Genomic DNA, 19,105 nt, shown 5'->3' on the forward strand with positions numbered 1-19,105 from the left:
CATACTCTAAAAGAGGTGCAGTGTGTGCATTTTATGTTGGATTATCCTCTGGCAGAATGTCCTCTGAATATAAATATTTTTACAAATCATGTCCACAATTCTATACACCATCTTGTAAATCATGTCGGCTCGCATGACAAGACAGCTTCCTCCTCTGACTCAATATCTCTGCTTTATTTATACATTTAAAGGAGGTATATCTATTCTTGTTCATTCACTGGCAGTTAGAAAAACATAGTGTACACTTCTGTGTCTCTCAAATATAAACATGTTCTGTTCTCAATCGATTCTGACCCATCAAGAGTGTGTTAAAAATGATTACATTTCATATTACTACTGAATTGTGTACTTCCTGTAGACATTAGTTTAATCTTCTGTTGCAGATTTTATTGATGGGTATTTTATTCCAGTCTTAAATAGCCTCCATGTGGCCCACTGTTTTTCCTGCCTCTCAACCGGAACTTTACATAGATTCAGCAGCATTCTGGGATTTAGAACACTAAAGTCTTCTAGACCCTCAAAATGCCTTGTTTATGCTCAAGAAGACTCTCGTAATAATTTCCAAATGTATATATTACTAACTCCAGCAGTTGATCACAGAATAGTGAATGTGATTTATTTTGTGGTGCAAGACTTGAGTGTGGATCACATCAAATGGTTATAAGGCAGTGCCATAATTGACATCACAGTGCTAACATTGCAAAGGGCTTCGAAATAACAATCCTTGCATGATGTACAGAATGATGTAAATATGTATATAGACCGCATAGCATATTGGTTGGCAAGAATCCTTTTGTCTGATACTAAAAGCTATAAGGATCAAAATTGTGTTTTTTGAGAGCTTTAAATAGTTTGCTAGCTCACTATAAATATATGGCAGAGTTACTTACCTGCTATCCTAATTCAGATTGATACTTCATATCACAGATTCATTTCCTTTAGGTTATCCCAGGGTCCAGACTGAATCTGGAGAATAGTCCCATCATTGTCTCCCGTGTGCTGCTGGATGGTGCTGTGTGGCTCCATGATCACTTTGCACCACCCCCGAAGTGACAAGTGGGGCCACAAATAGGCTTTAACGCTGTGTTCTGACGTTAGCTCCTTTCTTTCTGTCGGCCTTCAGACTCCCCCCAAGAAAAATTTCAGACCGTGTGCTAGGGAAGATTTCTCCCCTGAAAATGACTTCTTTCAATCCATGCAGTGACTGCAGAAAGCAGATGTCGGTCAAGGGCCTTGACAGCATTTGGTTTTGGTGCCGGGCTGTCACCACAATTCAAAGTTATGTGAGAAATGTGCCGTTATGCACATGACACTGCTCAGTGAGTGGAAAACAAATGTTTGCCAGTAGACGTAAAAAGAGGTTGCAGTTGAAGCAGCATTTTTATTCCTGCTTCAAGTCGCGGGCCGCTCCTGCTCCTGCTCTTGGTCACAAGATTGGTCCTGCTCAAATTCTTCAAGTAAGTCGATGTGGAAAACACACCATAAACACAAGGAAGCAAAGCAGGATTAAACCCCTTCTCACTGCTCAAAATCAGGTGAGAAGTTGTGAGGACAGCACTCCAAGGGCTGCCCGCATCGAGCGTCTTTTGAATCTGATCCTGGCACGCTGAGTTCTCCAGGCCATTGTCAAACCTGCAGCCGGTCGAGGCCTCTTAAGGAGGCCATGCTGCAGATTTGCAAGATGCTACCGATCCTTTTGAAGTGCTTTTGGGGCCGACAGAGACACAGAGGCTTGTTATTGGACTGCTGCCAGCAGGCCCTCCTCGAACGTTCCCAGGCCCATACAGACACTTCCTCGAGGTCTTCACTCTAATTTGAAGGTCAACTCTGATCCCCTCTATCTGGTGGTGTAGCTGATCTCAACACCGTCTGTACTGGAACATGCTACAAAGCCAGCTTCTGTCACCAAACCAATATTAATCCTGGGCAGGGCTATGTCACGCTATGAAATTACCACAGAGAAGTAGTGATTGAATCAGACCCTCAGATTCTTCCACAGAGCCATTATTACCAGAGGATAGAGGCCCTTTTTGGCTCAGACTATCACATGGTCCAGGGCCTATAAAACGTTCCCCAAGACTGATGATGATGAGAATGTGGACAATTTACTCCACCCTTCACTATACAGATAAAGGACTGGGCTTGGACCTACAGTATACCAATTGGTTAGACACCTCACCAGAAACTGAGCAGGGCCCACCACCTTGTACATCAACTGTAAAAAATGTCTCTTTCTTAGTGGTACTTCTCAGAGCAGTAGAAGTGTTAAATTTGCAAGATCCTACTGGGAGACCAAATTTAATTTACTAACTTAAATACTCTAACCAGAGCCAGCTTCCTCAGATCCTCTGTTACCCTATAATAAGGCACTCACCAACATCATCATTGCCACCTAGTCAAAACTGTGCTCGGCCTGTCCATTGACCACAAAGCTTTTCTTTCTAAACCCCAAGGCAGGGAATCTAAGTGCATTGATGCTTTGGTAAGAAGATATTTTCCTCAACCAGCCTAGCCCTCCATCCCTTGAACATCATGTGTGTTCTGGACAGGTACACACACACACATTGTGGGATGTGGCTAGCTAAATCATGCCAGCCATCCTAGAGGAAATTAGGGCGTCACTTGCTCAAATGATTCAGGATAGTCAGGATGCAGCGAAATATGTACTGTGAGCTGGCATGGACACCACTGATTGCATATGCCCCAATATTGGTACCAGCATAGTACCTAGCACGTTTGGATACGTGTAACTGGATTCTCTGGGGACATCCAGGCATCCTTGATTGACAAATGCAAGATGGTTCTAGTCTCTTCAGGGATAAGGCTGAAGTTTAGGGGCTACTCGAGGCTTGACATACTGACAACTACCACCTTCCCAGCTGGGTCAACAACTTAACCCCATGTTTTGCGGCTGAGGGACGCGGTGGTAGTCAAAACCATTTACAACAGCAGGCGCAGCAATCCTTTACTTCCTCCCATGCTTCAGCGCCCCCATGCCACTTTGCTCTGCCGTCTTAGACCCACAGCCAGCTGGTAGGGACAGAATTGGATAGTTCCGCCCTGGCTGGCAATCAATTATGTCAGACCAATAGATTTTATAAATCGTTGAAAGAGGCTACACACCAAGTCAGCATTTTGCAGGGCATACTGCAAGGTATTACAGGAAGTCCACTTCCTTCTACTGAAGAGTGCCATTGAACAAGTGCTGGACTCTTGAGAGAGGCAAGAGATGCTACTCTTCCATTTTCTTGTGCCAAAGAAGGACCTATTCTGGACCTCCGGATGTTGTACACCTTCTTGAGGAAACACTAGCTCAAAATGCTTATTCTGAGCTTATGCTGTGCCTCGGAGAGTGGTTCATGTCCTCACACTTGCAGGATGCCTATTTTCATTTACAGTGGTGTCAGAAAACTTCCAATTTGTTGTACTGTCTTTCAGCTTTAGGTTGGTTCCTCAGGTGTTCACAGAAGTGATGGCAATGGTCACAGCTCATCTTCGAAGATGGGAACATATGCATTCCCATATCTTTATGGCTAGCTGCTCCTGTCAGGCTCTCCCCACCTCCTGATAACAGCCGCCTTCTTAACTTCTCTATTGTTCTTCATTAGCAAGCCGGAGTCTCACCAGAATTCCTACAAAGGATTCCCTTCTACGGGATATTCTGGACACAGTGACGTTCAAGGTTTTTCCACTGGCACAGCAAGTATGAGACATTCAGATATGGTCCTAGTGTTTTGGGCTTAATCCAGGTTCTCAGTGAAGATGGATCTGAGGCTTCGTAGGCTCCTGCTGCTTACTCCTTGTGCCAGACGGCTGTGGAAGCTCAGGTTTCAGTGGGATCAACTTCAGGGAAACCTAGCTGACTCAATCCAGTTCTCCAGGAGATGGCTTAGAATCTGCAGTGATATCAGATAGACACCAACTGGACATGGAGCAAGACACTGTCCCTCCCCCCCCCTCCCCCCAGTACATCACAATTGTGACAGATGCATGCCTGCTGGATTGGGGAGGGTCCATTTCTGAGAGGTGGAGACCTAAGGCCTTTGGTCTCTGATGGAGTGTCAGTTACGTATCAACCTGTTGCAGCTTTGTGCTATCCGGTTGGTCAACAAAACCTTCCTGCTGGCCCTCACGGGGAGGCTGATGCAAGTCCTCATGGACACACGACTGCCATGTGGTCCTTCAGTACACAGGGCAGAGGTGGCAGGATCATTAGCAGATGTTCCTGGTAACCAACCACCTGGCAAGACTCCAGACCACCTGGGCATCAAGCAAAGCAGGTGTTGACTTCTCTACTCCAAGGGGGTGTAAAACATCGCCCAACAGTGGGGCATACCGTGGTTAGAGCTGCTCACCACCATTGAGAATGTTCAGTGTCAAAACTAGTATTTACTGGGGTTTTCTCCAGGGAAGATACTGGGAATCCCACTCTGGCTGTAATGGAACAGGCGTCTCCAGTATTTCCACTCTTCCCTTTCCGGCCTACTGTCTGAGGAAAGTCAGAACAGACTGGGCCCAAATCATTCTAATAACCTTGGACAGGACCAGTGTGGTACCCAATGATCTTGGGCCCAAACCATTACCCTTTGATCTGAATATCTCTTTGGGAGCATCTGCTGTCTCAGCAACAGGGGAGGTCCTGCACCCGAACCAGGCCTGAATCTACACCTTCTCCTCTTTATGCCAGGATATTGAGCGGCTACAGCTGAGCTCTTCTGAATTGTCCACAGAGGTAGTGGATGTCGTCTTTGCAGCAAGATGTCCTGCAACCAGATCCCTTTGTGCTGGATTTTGGGAGAAGTTTGCGGTTTGGTGTGGGATCTAGCATCTTGATCCACTGCAGATCAAGCTTTCTGCTGTAATTACAGTCAAAGGTTACATGTTGGATATTTCAGCCTTTTTGTTTTTGTTAGATCAAACCAGTGTTTTCATATCACATAGTGTGATGCTTTTATTCTCAATGACCTTGCTCACATTTTCATCTGAAACCCTTCATTATGCAACAATTGGATATGTTTGTTCCTAGTCTTTCTTATTTGCACAGCATTTGAGCCTATGCATATTTGCTCCTTACAGCTTCTATCAATTAAAACGGTCTTTTTCATTGCAATCCCTACTGCGTGCCATGGGAGTGAATCGCAAGCTCTGTTGGTACAACCTCCCTACCAGAGGCGGCTCCTCCGCTAAGGCAGAGGAGCGTCGCCCCACTGCTTTTCAGCAGTGAAAATAAAGGAAAAATAAAAGGATAACTCAATATTATCATTTTAATTTTTCCTGCTGCAGCAGCTTTGCAGGTGGGTGGGGCTGCCTTGCTGACAGAGGAGCAGGAGGAGGAGTGGTGGGCACTCTAAGTGCGCATGAATGTTTGGCCGGCCGTCTTGGGCCAACCAGACAGTCCGGCCAGACAGTCATGCGCAATTTGCATGTTTTTCATCCAGGCTGCAATACAGCCTGGGTGAGGAACACATCCAGGCTCCCAGTCCCCGCCTGTCAGTCGTAGTGCTGAGGACTCTAGCTGCCTTTCTGTTAAAGGTTGTATCACCCTTTTATGTCAGACAGTTGATCACCCTACTGGTTCTACTCGGCGCGCCGTACAACATTAAATTCTTATTCTGAAAGAGGAGGTGCTTCATCAGCTCCGAAAAGAGCCTTGAGTTTTTATATTGATCGTAAAAGGGACTAGCACATAGACGACCAGCTCTTTGAGTTTTTCTCGGACCAGAAAAGGTAAGGCTATGGCAAGGGGAGGGACTGTCCTGGATATTTGGCTAGAGGAGTGCCTGTCCTGAATATTAGTGAAACTGCGACGTGGGCATTGGTACATATGCTCGCCAAGGATTTCTGCCATGACTCCTAGGGCCTCGGATAGGGCCATTTTGCCCGCTTGGCTGTGCAAAATGTTTGGTTTAAGTCTACTTCTCAGACCCTCCTCCTTTTATTAGGTAGTGCTTTGGGCTCTAGTCTAAATGTGAGGAATCCATAGTTAGAATTGTCCATCAGAAGAAAAGGTATTTACCTTTTGGTAATTCTCTTTCTGGAGGATACTTATTTCTAATTGCAGATAATGCACCAGTCTCCAACTTTCCCCTTCTATAGAGTGGACATCTGAGCATCATAAAAAGGTCTCATTAGATATCAGCTTACTGCCATCAGCGGTTTGTTTAGTCTCATCGACGTCTGAAGATGCGGAAGAGAAGTAAATTAAGAAACTATTGTCAGCGTGCAGGGCTGGGCCTATATGCTGCTCTTCTCTTCTGGGGTGGTGTGAGGTTGTAGCTTAGTCACATGGCGCCATCTAACAGCTTATGGTAGTCAGTGCAGGGAGAATTCTCAATATCCTGTCTCAAGCCTGACATACTCGAAAAGGTGTGGAATCTGCAGTTAGGTTAGCCACCAGAAAGTGACTTACTGAAGGTAAGAAACTGGCTCGTCTGCATCTTAGAAACTTCATTTACAGCCAAAAATGTAGAATATGCCTGTCCTCGTGTTGGGAACCCAGAATACTTCAATTTCAACATGTCATGTATATGTATAAGAGATACAAGCCTGTGATTTGTGAAATCATGTCAAAAGATCCTCCAAAGGCTTAGCAGCCTAGATTTTTTAAAATTCCTCAAATTCACAATTAATATATATAGGGCAGTATCGCGGCACGAGCCCTCGAGTGAATAAAAATCTGAGTTCTAAACTCAGAAAGAAAACATGAAGGAAAAAACATCCTGATGTTCATAATTCACAAAAGTGAAAATACGCACTGCCCCTTTAGGAAACCCGCAGCTTCCATATTCCAGCATTACTTGTATTGACAGTTGCCTCACATCTTGATTATGTTTGAGGAAGTCACGCAGTGAATAGAATATAGTTGCTATCCACAAAGTGAGAAGACTGTGGATGCTGGAGGTTTGTTGTGAACGTTGGTGAGGATACCCATGATGCAAAATTAGGAACTGCAGTCTCCATGGCCTGAACAGCAAGACAGACAATAAGAGATGTCAGCAACATGGCCTCATTAAACATAATTCCCTATATTCCTTTTCATGGCAGTAGTATTTGGAGAAGTTACTGACTGACTTCCAGGTTCTGCTCTGCAAAATTTAATGCCTTGTATTTGGCAGTTGTCTCACAGGTTCAGCTCTTTTTATGCTTCATACTGAAAGTATCTCAGAATGTATTTGTTTTTGTTTTTTAAACCTCTTCTGTGAGGTGTTTAGCCCCAGTTTCAAATATAAATTGACTTTATGTGAAATTTTGTGCTCATCTAAAGCTTTCCCTGCTTTTTTAAAGATTATTTTAGGAGGAAATATGGAGTTCTCCAGTATTGGGGTGTCTTTCATAGATTCACATGCTTGAATATTCCCCGTCGTCGAAGTGGGAGTCCCACGGTACATAACATAGCAATGTAGTAATAACATAAGCCTAATAGGCATAAAAGAAAGTAAAACCATAGAGTTTTTATGGATAGACAACTTGTCACATATATAACATGTTCGAGGCATGTGGGCTGCTGAATTCATATCTGTGCATAGATCGCCGCCTAGTGTTGGGTCCGGATGTTTGCACGTTGTTGTCCTGGAAGAGTCTTCGAAGTATCCTGGGATAGGTGACTCCTCCCCTGGACTACAGTGCGCATGGGCATCCTCTCCATCCTCAGATTGTTTTTTTCCGCCATTGGGTTCGGATGTGCTTATCTTGACTCAAGTTAGGAAAAACTTTTTTCAGGCCAAAAGGCCTTTGGTTTGCGTAGGTACTGTTCCCGATCGGTATCGATAGTTATTTGTTAGTTTACTAACTTCAAGACCAACTTTTTCGCATCATATCCGACCATCGACCCGACTTCGACGATGGAATCGAGGACACCATTCAAGCGGTGTCCTGTATGCAATGCGAAATATCCCCATGTCGACGTCCACCCGGTGTGCAACAAATGCCTTTCACCGGATCACGACGAGTCCACATGTATGGCCTGTGCCCGATTCCGATCCAAAAAGACTCTCCGGAATCGACGAGCAGCGAGACTTGAAGCGCAGCAAGCGGCACCGGCCCCGACCAACATCTTCAGCGCCGAGGACGAAGATGTGGAAGACGTGGAGAACCTACCCTCCAGCCCCGCTTCCGAACACGACTCCGGATCGGAAGACATCGAAGAACGACTCTTTCACAGAGACGAAGCCGACACCGAGGTAGGAGACTACGATGAGGCCTTAGGGGCCGAAGAGAGTAGCTCCGGTGACGAGCAAGGCCTACCCGTACAGACGGAGGTTATCCCAGTGCGTCAGTCTATGGCTCCGGTCGAGGGATCGCCTTCGGGCCTTACCCAAGACCTATCCTGCAGTTCTTCGGCCCCGCCCTCTGGCCCGGCCTCGGACATTCAGCGGCAGCCATTACTACCCAAAACGACTGGTTTCCCTTCATCGAAACCGAAAGCCGTATCGGTTCCACAGAAACCGAAACTGAAAGTAACACTGGTCGGATCGAGGCCCACCACACCTTCGACGCCAGCCAAACCCGTCGGCACCGACCGCACCAAACGGGACTTCGGTGCCGAGCTCGCAGCAGCCGACGTCGGCGCCGACACACGGAAAAAGGCCATCGGTGCCGCCAAACCGCCTCGGCTCCCGGCACCGAAACTATCGGCTCCAGCCACAAAGTCAAAATGGCTGCTGCGTCTCACACCACTTCGAAAGCAGCACCAAAGGCACAATCATTGACGCCGTCGACAGCTACTACCTCTCCTCGACTCGATGACCCCGTGGCGCCGAAAAAGTCCACGCCTGCCTCCACAGAACCGGTCGGCGCCAAAGAACCGTCGGCGCTCCAGGTGCGGCAAGTTGCAGCGTCCTTGCAACGCATCAAAGAAAAGGCAGCCCTCCAGGACACGTCAGGCTCCGAGACGAAAAAAGCAAAAAAGCTCAAAAAGCTCCTCCGGCACCGGCCAACATCACTTTTGGCCTGCCGCCATCCACGGCGCCCAAACTGTTCGAAATCAGAACACGTGTCACCCACACTAGGATCACGCCTGCCGAACGCTCTCCTACGGAGACGTCACCATCCCACATCATCGATGCCGACACCGGCAGAATGATGCTCCACAAGCGGAGAATAACTTCCGAGCCAGCTTTGGACTCCTACCGGATCCCGCTAAAGAAAAAGCTGCCAGTGGATTCGGAACCAGTTCTTTACGAACCTCTCCATACCTCTTACCAAGATCCACAGTCCTTCTCTCCGACACACTCCGAAACCGACGTTTTGGAGGACTACATGGGTGACCACGTCCCCTACCCCGGAGAGATGGACCCTGAAGGCCAACAGGACCCTGACCAGGCTTGGGATGAACCTGTAGACCCGGGTGCACCTATGGCTACACAGGACACGCAGCTATATGGCGCGAAAACGTCTCCCACAGAGGACACTGCCGCATTCAACGCCCTTATTGAACGTGCTGCGGCCAATCATGGTGTGCAACTCCACTCTGACACAATAGAGGACGATTTTCTCATGGATACTTTCGCATCCTCAGAAAGGAATATCAAAACTCTACCCATGTTGAAAGGTGCCCTCAAACCAGCAAAGGACATTTTCAAAGAACCCACCAGGGCGAGAGTAATAAACCCCAGGATCGACAAGAAATATAGGTCGGCGCCTGGGGACCCTACCTACATTAGAGGCCAGTTGCCTCTGGATTCCATAGTAGTCGCGAATGCTCGCAAACGGGCGCACTCACAGACAACTGGGGATGCTCCTCCCCCGGACAAAGAGTCCAAGGTGCTAGAGACCTCCGGCAAACGGGTTGCAGCCCAAGCAGCTAACATATGGCGTATTGCCAATACTCAGACGCTCCTAGCTCGCTACGATCGCGCACACTATGACACATTAGAAACCTTACTCCAACATCTCCCTGACCAATACAAAGAGGGAGCAGAGATCCTCATCAGGGAGGGACAACTCCTCACTAACGCATCCATTAAGTGTGCACTGGATGCCGCAGACACAGCTGCCAGAGCCATAAACACTAGCGTCATGTTACGACGACACGCCTGGTTACGAATCTCCGGATTCAAACCTGAGGTACAAAATAACATCCTCAACCAGCCGGTCAACCCCGACTACTTATTCGGGCCAGAGGTTGACACCACCCTAGAAAAAATAAAAAATAACACAGACACTGCAAAGTCCATGGGGGCTCTCCAAACGCAGACCTTTCGGAGCGGCTCCTTTCGTCGCCCCGGAAATAGAGGAGCAGGTAGAGGACAGGGGTCACAGCAAACCTACAACAAGGGAAACACACAAAGTTCCTACGATAAAAACACCCGGGGTGGATATCGTGGCTCAAGCACAAAGGGCAGAGGACGCGGATACGGCAACACCAGGTCCTCCCCCAAGAACAAACAGTGACGCCCTCTCCCTTCCTCCCGACCACATAACACCTGTCGGGGGAAGGCTACAAAGGTTCCTGTCCACGTGGAACTCCATCACCACGGACAGGTGGGTCAAAGATATTATCAAACACGGTTACTGCCTAGAATTAACCTCAACTCCACCCACAATACTGCCAAAACACCGTCCTATGTCCTCAGAGCACTTAACGCTATTACAGCAGGAAGTGCTAAGCATGCTACAAAAAGGCGCAATAGAGGTCGTACCCGTCCACGAGCAAGGTACGGGGGTGTACTCCCTGTACTTTTTAATACCGAAAAAGGACGGGTCACTCAGACCTATACTAGACCTGAGACCCCTCAACCGCTACATTCTCTCGGAGCATTTCCACATGCTCACCCTGCAACAAGTCCTACCACTGCTCAAACAGGGAGACTTCCTAGCCACGCTAGACCCCAAAGATGCGTATTTCCACATACCCATTCACCCATCACACAGGAAATATCTCAGGTTCACTATTCAAGGGCAGCACTACCAATTCAAGGTTCTTCCCTTCGGCGTGACAACAGCGCCCAGAGTTTTCACAAAGTGCCTGACTACTGTGGCCGCACATTTACGGAGGCAACACATTCATGTCTACCCCTACCTGGACGACTGGCTTGTTCAGGCAAAGTCAGCCCAGCAATGCGCCAGCCACATGTCCCGCACCATTCACCTTCTTCACAGTCTGGGGTTCTCACTAAATTACCCAAAATCCCATCTCCAACCCGCACACGTACAACAGTACCTAGGTGCGACCATAGACACTCTGGCGGCCACAGCTCAGCCGAATTTAGTGAGAATCAACAGCATGCAAATGCTGATTTCCAAGTTCAAACCCCAACACTCCCTTCCCGCGCGAGTGTTCATGCAGTTGATAGGCATGATGGCCTCCTGCATTTTCATAGTCCCACACGCGAGACTACATATGCGCCCGCTTCAGGAGTGCTTAGCACGTCAATGGAATCAGGCTCAAGGGCAACTAAAAGACCTAGTGTTGGTGAGCGGTCGGGCATACAACTCTCTGCATTGGTGGAATCCACAAAACCTTTGCAAGGGCCGACCGTTCCAAGAGCCTGTTCCACAAATAATACTGACAGCGGACGCGTCTCTCCAGGGATGGGGAGCTCATGTACTCAATTACACAGTGCAGGGACTATGGACAACACAACAAAAGAAGATGCACATCAACCTTCTAGAACTGATGGCAATCTTCCTAGCCATGAAGGCATTCAAAGTACACTTGTGCAACAAAGTCGTGTTGATCCGGACGGACAACATGACTGCCATGTACTACATACAGAAGCAGGGAGGAACACACTCTCCACAGTTGTCTCATCTGGCTCAGAGCATGTGGAAGTGGGCCATTCAGAGGAACATGTTCCTCATGGCGGAACACCTCCCCGGCAAGGACAACCAGATGGCAGATCTGCTCAGCAGACACAGCCACCAGATGCACGAGTGGGAGTTACACCCATCAGTACTCCAACCGTACTTCCAGCAGTGGGGTCATCCAGAGATAGACCTATTCGCCACAAGCGAAAACGCAAAATGCCAAAGCTTTGCCGCCAGGTTCCCACATCCGCAGTCGCAGGGCAATGCGATATGGATGAACTGGTCCGGCAGATTTGCGTACGCTTTTCCCCCAGCACCATTGATACCGCTGGTGGCTCGCAAACTCAGACAACACTCACTAACACTCGTCCTGGTTGCTCCAACGTGGGCACGCCAGCCATGGTACACCACTTTTCTCGAACTTTCCGTGGTGCCGCATCAAAGACTGCGGATCAAACCCGCACATTTGACGCAGAACCATGGAGAGATTCAGCACCCAGATCCGCAACAGCTGAACCTGGCAATCTGGCTCCTGAAGTCCTAGAGTTTGGCTACCTAAACCTGCCACCTGACTGTATGGACATCATTAAGGAGGCCAGGAGACCCACTACCAGAGCTTGCTATACAGCCAAATGGAAAAGGTTCGTCATTTATTGCAATAATACTGACATTAACCCGCTAGACGCATCCATCCAAAACATAATTTGTTACCTCTTACACCTATACCGATGCAATCTGGCATACACCTCAATACGTGTCCATTTGACCGCAATATCAGCCTATCTCCAAAACAGGCAGCACCTCTCTTTATTCAGAGTGCCTGCCATCAAAGCTTTCTTGGAGGGACTTAAACGAGTAATTCCCCCAAGACACCCACCAGCACCGGTGTGGAACCTCAACTTGGTCCTCACCCGACTGATGGGTCCACCCTTCGAACCTCTCCACTCATGTGAGATTCAATTCCTCACCTGGAAAGTAGCTTTCCTAGTGGCAATCACTTCGTTAAGAAGAGTTAGTGAACTCCAGGCACTAACCATTCAAGAGCCATTCATACAAGTTCACGCCAACAGGGTCGTACTACGTACCAACCCCAAATTCATGCCCAAAGTAATATCGCAGTTCCACATGAATCAAACTATTGAACTGCCTGTTTTCTTTCAAAACCCACAAACTGTCGCAGAAAGAGCACTCCATACACTGGATGTAAAGAGAGCCCTCATGTACTATATCGACAGGACTAAAGTCTTTAGGAAAACAAAACAACTTTTCGTTGCCTTTGCCCCACAACACAAAGGTAACGCTATCTCCAAAGCAGGTATAGCCAGATGGATCGTTAAATGTATTCAAATTTGCTATCAAAAGGCTAAACGCACATTAACGATTCCCCCACGAGCCCACTCAACACGTAAGTTAGGGGCCTCCATGGCTTTCCTTGGAAACATTCCTTTGCATGATATATGTAGAGCAGCCACCTGGTCCACTACACACACATTTACCAAACACTATTGTGTAGATGTGCAATCAAAACAGCAGGCAGCTGTAGGACAGGCTGTTCTCAAAACTCTTTTTCAGACCGCTGCAGCTGGCACTGGTAGCCGCCGCTAATAGAGGGTACTGCTATATATTCTATGCACAGATATGAATTCAGCAGCCCACATGCCTCGAACTGAATATGCTACTTACCAGTATGCATCTGTTCTTGGCATGTAGGGCTGCTGACATTCATATCGCCCTCCCTCCTCCCCGGCGCCTGTAGCAGCTGCAGCTCTCAGAATTACTGTAAGCATGGTCATCACTTTCTGTATCTACTCCATCACTGCCACAATGGCGAAAAACAATCTGAGGATGGAGAGGATGCCCATGCGCACTGTAGTCCAGGGGAGGAGTCACCTATCCCAGGATACTTCGAAGACTCTTCCAGGACAACAACGTGCAAACATCCGGACCCAACACTAGGCGGCGATCTATGCACAGATATGAATGTCAGCAGCCCTACATGCCAAGAACAGATGCATACTGGTAAGTAGCATATTCAATTACTGTCATTATGTTTTAGTCCAAAATCCAGTCAATCAGGCGTCCGCACCCTCTAGAACCTTCTCCCCAGAAGCTCAGGCCCTCAGATTTTCTACCGCACGTTGTATGAAGGGAGTCTCCCTGAGCTTGCTCAGTTTTTCTTCTCATATCTTCTCAGAAGATTACCTTTATGATGTCTACTTCCAAGAAATCCCTCTTCAGACCTTGTGGAAGTTGTGGTAAACTGAGGCTTCATTCTGAAGACCCTCACAAGAAATGTATTTATTTCTTATATCCTGAACATCAGGTAAAAGATTGTAAAATTTGTAGGACCTTCTCTCAGAAGACTTTAAAGGACAGAGAAGGGCGTCTCCTTCTGTGGCTACAGAAGTTGAAGACTTCAGAGAGAACAAGTGACTCTCAGAAGGTTTCTCCAAGACCTAAAGTGGTGAAGAAACATCATGTTGATAGGCCCACTACCCAACCTTCAACTTCAAAAGGGGTGATTTCCCCCCCAGGAGCCTTTCTGAATCCTTTACGCCCCCGAGATCTGATTCTCAGGCGTCAAAGACTCCATCTACGCAGTTTTTACCTCAGTAACTGCCTCTCTCGTCGACGAGCTCATCAACGCTTCCTCCGTCGACGAGAGCTGCCGTCTTCGCATCTACGTCGACGACTTCGACTTCTGTATCTATGAAGCCGGCTATGATCCTGTCGTCTGCATCTTCACCGTCGACGTTGGTATCTGTTAAGGTGAGACCCATTTCGTCTACAGTGCCTTTGACTTCGTCGTCGACGACGGCAAGCAAACATAGAAAAAAGCATACGTCGTCGACGGTGGCTTCGTCGACGACGGTGGCTTCGTCGTCGATGGTGTCTCAACGTCGACTTTTATCGTCCGCAATAACGGCTACGACTCCATCCATAGATCTGGTACCACTAAAGACTTCAAGATCTTTGCTTCAACGACGACATTCCTCTTTGGATACCCTAATGCCAATTCAAGCTCCTTCTCAGCCTCCAGAGGTGCTATTTACGTCTGACGATGAGGAATCCGAGGATGACAGATTTCGGGCTGCTCGCAGTCCCTCTGAACTTCTAATAAAGTGTCAATCTGATGATGATGATGACTTACAAGAGGAAGATTTCTCTACCTGTGACGCACAACCGGCGCAGGAACTTCCTATGGCACAAATGCCTTTAAGTCTTATTTCCAACCTCCAGTATATGTTGGATGATTATTACCGCCGTTTTCCACGTTCTGTGCAGACTTCTCCAACGCCGCAGGTACCTCCACAACCTCTTCCAAATAAGGAATCAGTGGCCACACCTACGTCGGCGACCAGAGTTCAACATCTTGAAGTTCCTCAAATCATAGAGGAAGACATTGTCGACGAGCAGGATGATGGTGACAAAGAAGAAGGTGAGCTGGATGACGGATCCCTTCTTTCTGAATGGGACAACGATCAAATCCAAATGCCATCTCCCGCTGATCCAGCTCCTTTGGATTCTCCACCGGTCGACATTGGTGGTTTTCATTTGCTCATGGAAAGAGCAGCTAAAAGATTCCACCTTCCTATGACCACCAGAGAGGAAGATTGTTTCCTGTATGATTTTAAGGATCAACCTTAAAAACAAGTCTGTTGTATTCCAATTATCGATTTTATCTGGCAAGAAGGCCTCAAGCTAATGCAAAATCCTAATTCCATTCCAGCTATCCTTCCTAGGCTAGATAAAAAATACAAAGCCCCTCCAAATTCTCCTGATTGTCTAATTTCGCAAACAAAGCCTGATTCCATCATTACTCAAGCAGCTCAGCGTCGATCCAGAAACCCATCGTCTCCATTGTCTGCACCGCCAGATCGAGAGGGTAGATGCCTGGATGGTATTGGAAAGAAATTTTCCACTATGGCTGCAACTACAGTTCGTGCGGCCAATTCTTTAGTTATCTTTGGCCGTTACGACCGCCAAATGTGGTCAGACATATCTCTTATAGACCTTATCCCTGAAGTGTCTAGGCCAGAGGCATTAAAAGTTCTCCAAGAAGGAGAAAGAATTTCCTCGGAAATTATCGATTGCGCTGTTGATGTATCCTCCACTGGTTTCCGTCTTTTGGCTGGTGCAGCAGTTCTCAGGCGTCAGGGCTGGTTACGGGCCACGTCTTTCCGTCAGGGGGTACAGAAAAAAATACTGGACATGCCTTACGACGGTGAATCATTGTTTGGCCAGCATATAGACGATGCCCTTCAAACAATTAAAAAGGACACTGACTCTGCTCGTGCTCTTGGGACTTTACAGTTCAAAAAGCAGCCTTTTCGAGGCGCAAGAGGTCGTGGCTCCTCTTCTTCCTTTCGTGGAAATTCGAATCAATACAGACAAGGACAAAACCGCTACTCCTTCCAGAATCAGCAGTCATATAGACAACAGCATTCTTCCACCTACAGACAATACAGAGGGAAAACCTCTTACAGAGGAAAGGATTCCTCCAAAAAACAATGACTTTCACCACACACCGTCGCAGAGTCCTCCCGCTTTTTTCAAAAGTTGGAGGTCGAATCTCCCACTTCTACTCCAAATGGTCACAAATTACTACCGATCAATGGGTTCTGGATATTGTGTGCAGGGGACACGCATTGGAATTCGTAAAGATTCCTCCCAATTCTCCACCAAAAGGTCCCCCTCCTGCTCACCTAAAAGGACTTTTGAATCAGCTGAAAATTTTACTACGAAAGGGCGCGATCGAAATGGTGCCAAAACTACAGAAGGGCAGGGGGTTTTATTCAAAGTTCTTCCTCATACAGAAAAAGTCGGGAGACTGGCGCCCCATCTTGAATCTACGTGCCCTAAACAAATATATCAAAAGGCAAACTTTTCGCATGTTGTCCCTTCAAGAAGTGCTTCCTTTTCTAAACCAGGGAGAGTTTGACAACTTTGGATCATCAAGATGCCTATTTCCATCTTCACATACTGCCGAGACACAGAAAGTTTCTCAGATTCAGAGTAGCGGGAAAGGACTTCCAATTCAAGGTTCTTCCATTCGGCCTTCGTTCCGCTCCCCGAGTGTTTACAAAAGTCCTTGCACCGGTGGCAGCTTACCTTTTTCTACAAGGAGTGCAAATCTTTCCATACTTAGACGACTGCCTACTGAAGGCAAAGTCGTTCGAACTGGCATCCAAACAAACTCTTTTCTGCAGGTCCCTCTTCCAATCTCTGAGCCTCACATTAAACATGGACAAATCTCAGTTTCTCCCAGCTCAAAACAGACTGTTCTTGGGAGCCATTCTAGACACCAAGCAAGGAAAAGCTTTTGTGTTGCACGAAAGACGTCAACGTCTTAGCAATCTAGCGGCTTCTATCCATCTAAAATAGTCAGTTTCTGTCCGACAGTTGAAATCTTTCCTAGGGATGTTGTCCTCGTGCATTCCTCTAGTCCCTCACTGCTGCCTGAAAATGAGACTTGTCCAGGAGGAATTGGACAAACAATGGGCTCAAGTCTAAGGAACTTTCAGCGACTTAGTCAGAGTCGCACATCGACTAAAGAGAGCTCTTTTATTGTGGACTCACGAAGAAAATGTCTCCTCGGGGCGTCCATTTCTGGCAGACACTCCAAATTTCACTCTCACGACCGATGCGTCTCTCGAGGGTTGGGGTGCCCACTTACAAGGAATGACTGTAAAAGGCAAGTGGACCGTTCAACAAAAGGCAAGCCAGGTCAACCTTTTAGAGTTACTGGCCATTTTTTTGGCTCTGAAAGCTTTACGAACCATCATTCAAGGAGGCTCGCTGTTGATACGTACGGACAACACAACGTGAATGCACTACATCAACAAACCGGGAGGCACAAGGTCCATCTTGTTGTCCCTTCAGGCTCAACAAATTTGGAATTGGGCGATTCAACATCACATCGGCCTCACAGCAGTTCATGTTCCGGGAGCGTCGAACAATCTTGCGGATTCCCTAAGCAGATAGTCCATGACCAATCACGAATGGTAATTGCACCAACCCACTCTGGATCACGTTTTTTAATTATGGGGTCCCCCAGATCTGGATCTGTTGGCAACATATCTGAACCGCAAATGCCTGTTCTACGCAAGTTGGCTTCCCCAACCAAAGTCATGCGGTAATGCCTTTTTGATGAACTGGTCGAAAATATATGCTTACACTTTTCGACCAATACCTCTAGTGCCCAGGGTTCTGCGGAAAATGAGGAAAGAACCCTGTCACATTATTCTAATAGCCCCCCGGTGGCCTCGAGAAATCTGGTTCACGGAACTCCTGCTCCTGTCTCAGTGCGACCCGATCATTCTTCGCCCTCTTTCAAATCTTCTGACCATGGAACAGGGCCAAATTTGTCATCCCGATCCAGCATCTCTACGTTTAGCGGTTGGAACCTGAGCACTATGAATTTGTAAATTTGGAAATTCCTTTAGATTGTAGAGAGGTCTTGGCTAAGGCTAGAGCACCTTCAACTGTGAAAACATATTAACTCAAATGGAAACGATTCTGTCTATGGTGCAATGAAGCTCAAGTACATCCTATACATTCCAAGCCAGAACAACTTTTGCCTTTCTTTTTACACCTAGCAAAATCAGGCCTCTCGTACTCTACCCTTAAAGTTTTCCTAGCAGCAATCTCACGATTCCGTCAAGATAGCTCCAACTCGCTTTACTCGTCAATAGTAATTCAACAATTTTTCAAGGGTCTTTTTCGAATGTTTCATCCGATACGTCGGCCACCTCCACCTTGGCATCTAAACATTGTATTGGCACAGCTCATGAAACCCCCATTTGAGCCAATCCATAAGGTCAGTCTCAAATATGTTACTTGGAAGACTTCTCTGCGCCTGGCTCTTACATCCTCCCGCAGGGTCAGTGACTTGCAGGCATTTAGTACTAAACCACCTTTTCTTCAATTTACTAAAGACTCTGTCCTACACCGCACCAATCCGGCCTTTATCCCCACGGTGCCATCGGATTTCCACCTCAATGAGCCAGTTGTTTTAAAAACATTTTTTCCAAATCCTCAAACACCTGCAGAGAAAACGCTTCATTCTTTGGATGTCAAGAGATGTCTCAAGTTTTACCTTCAAAGAACAGCTACTATTCGTAAGAATGACCAACTCTTGTGGCCTACGGACGGATGCGAAAGGGTCATCCGGTCACCAAACAAACTATAGCACGCTGGATATCTACTACTATTGCTTTTTGCCATCAACAAGCTGGAAAACCACTTACATCAACCGTTCAAGCGCATTCCACCAGGAATAGGCCTCCGGGTAGCTGTGCGCCATACAAATCTAATTTAATAATAATAATAATAAAGGTTTCTTCTTCCACTGCGC

The 19,105-nt window shown here is 47.2% G+C and overlaps 1 protein-coding gene across 6 annotated transcripts in view; it reads left to right on the forward strand.

Moving 5' to 3' along the window:
• The window catches only part of NAP1L4 (nucleosome assembly protein 1 like 4), a 1,162,803-nt gene that overhangs the window by 683,168 nt on the left and 460,530 nt on the right, over nt 1-19,105 (forward strand). The gene's annotated exons all lie outside the window — the stretch shown is intronic.

Source organism: Triturus cristatus, chromosome 3_1, assembly GCF_964204655.1.
Source record: "Triturus cristatus chromosome 3_1, aTriCri1.1, whole genome shotgun sequence".
Classification (NCBI taxonomy): Eukaryota; Metazoa; Chordata; class Amphibia; order Caudata; family Salamandridae; genus Triturus; species Triturus cristatus.